This window comes from Zeugodacus cucurbitae, chromosome X (assembly GCF_028554725.1).
Source record: "Zeugodacus cucurbitae isolate PBARC_wt_2022May chromosome X, idZeuCucr1.2, whole genome shotgun sequence".
In the NCBI taxonomy this organism is placed as follows: domain Eukaryota; kingdom Metazoa; phylum Arthropoda; class Insecta; order Diptera; family Tephritidae; genus Zeugodacus; species Zeugodacus cucurbitae.
This window is the reverse complement of record NC_071672.1, coordinates 3,160,865-3,162,699: the sequence shown is the minus strand read 5'-3', so window position 1 is coordinate 3,162,699 and position 1,835 is coordinate 3,160,865. Positions and strand designations below refer to the sequence as shown.

The window sequence follows — 1,835 nt, the reverse complement described above, 5'->3', positions numbered from 1 at the left end:
AATGAGTAGATAGGGACAAATGTGGATTTGTTTTAACGTATGTACCTGCCTGTGAAGGCCTTACCATACGTGTATTCAAAAACACAAATGGATTAATACAATGCGTCAATCAGCGCCCTGTATTTGTAGCTATGCACACTTCCAGTACCAATTGGCGTGTGGTATGGACACACTTATGCCACCTTGGTAGGGCCGAGGCCCATCTAAAACCTCTGCCGTACTTTGGGTCCGGCACCCGGTTGGTTGCAACAGATAGGGACAGTAGGAATCTCGTTAATCCATTCATGCGCGTCACTAATTAGATGACGAGGCATTGGGCTACCTTAAGAGAGTCATAGTTACTCCCGCCGTTTACCCGCGCTTACTTGAATTTCTTCACTTTGACATTCAGAGCACTGGGCAGAATTCACATTGTGTCAACACCCGTTAGGGCCATCACAATGCTTTGTTTTAATTAGACAGTCGGATTCCCCAAGTCCGTGCCAGTTCTGAATTGATTGTTAATTGATAATCGTTATAACTAAATAAGAATATATATCTTGCGATATAATTCTTATAAAATTTTAGCAAGAAAGTTCCACAATTGGCTACGTAACTACTATCCGGGGAACAAGAACCGAAATTCACTATTTACCATTTACCATTATTTATTTAAATTCAGGGGGTAGTCACATATGAGTTGAGGTTGTATAAAAATATTTATATTTATTTTATATTTTAGCTTTTTGCTATTTTAAAGAAACATACATAATTATTTCTTAACACCAATAATTTTCTTAATAATAAATATTCAATCTTTTCATCCCGCGTACTACTTCATTATAACAAAAATATTATTTTCTTGCTTTTTTACATGTAAGGCAATCCTAGAATAAAATAATATTTTATGCTAGACGTTCCTCTAAATGTATATATTATTTGAATAATATTGAAATTTTATTGTTTTTGGGAATACTAAGATTCTTATTTATTATAAAATTTCGTTCAAATATGAGGTGTTCAAGAATATATTTTCTATATTTCTTTTTATGCTATTAATATTATGGATTGAAAAATACAATCCAGTAATATACCATGTGCTTAAATTCTTTTAATTGACTAAAAGAATAAGCAACTAATTTAGCATAGTCTTACAACCCTCAACCATATGTAGTCCAAGCAGCACTTTAAAATTAATTAAAGTACATAACAGCATGGACTGCAATATGCGTTCAAAATGTCGATGTTCATGTGTCCTGCAGTTCACACGATGACGCACAGTTAGCTGCGTTCTTCATCGACCCATGAGCCGAGTGATCCACCGCTTAGAGTGATAATTTTTTGTTTATTTTAATTTAACGTCAAGAGTTTTTAATTTATTGAAAGAATAACAATTATATTACATTTCGTTTTCGTATATTAGATAAATTATTTTAAAACATCTTTCAATAAATTGTAATTTTCAACCCAAACATTTACAAGTTGCGCATGTCTTAGTCCAACAAAAACAGTAATTCCTTTTTTATTACATTTTATTTAATTTCTATAAATTTTTAAGGAATTACACGTTAATGAGAACAAATTAACTTATCATTTATATTATTTTTATAAATAATAAGTTCAACTATATATGTTTAAAGGTTTGTTGCGTTCAAATACAATGTATGCGATATAATTTTCATTATACTACAATACAAGGAGTAAAAAAAAAGAAAAAAAAGAAAAACATTCAAATAAATGAATGAAAAGAAAAAAAAGAAAATAATTTTTCTTTTTTATTCTTTTTTTGTTTGTTTGTTTGTTTGTTTTTTTATAATATTTACGGATAGGAACACAATAATGATCCTTCCGCAGGT

At 30.6% G+C, this 1,835-nt stretch overlaps 1 non-coding gene across 1 annotated transcript; it reads right to left on the bottom strand.

Annotated features, from left to right (window-relative positions):
• Nucleotides 1-1,133: 1,133 nt before the first annotated feature.
• Nucleotides 1,134-1,312, bottom strand: LOC128923284 (5.8S ribosomal RNA). Its single transcript, XR_008472251.1, has one exon. It is a non-coding gene; the product is annotated as a 5.8S ribosomal RNA (ribosomal RNA).
• Between the last annotated feature and the right edge of the window lie 523 nt (nt 1,313-1,835).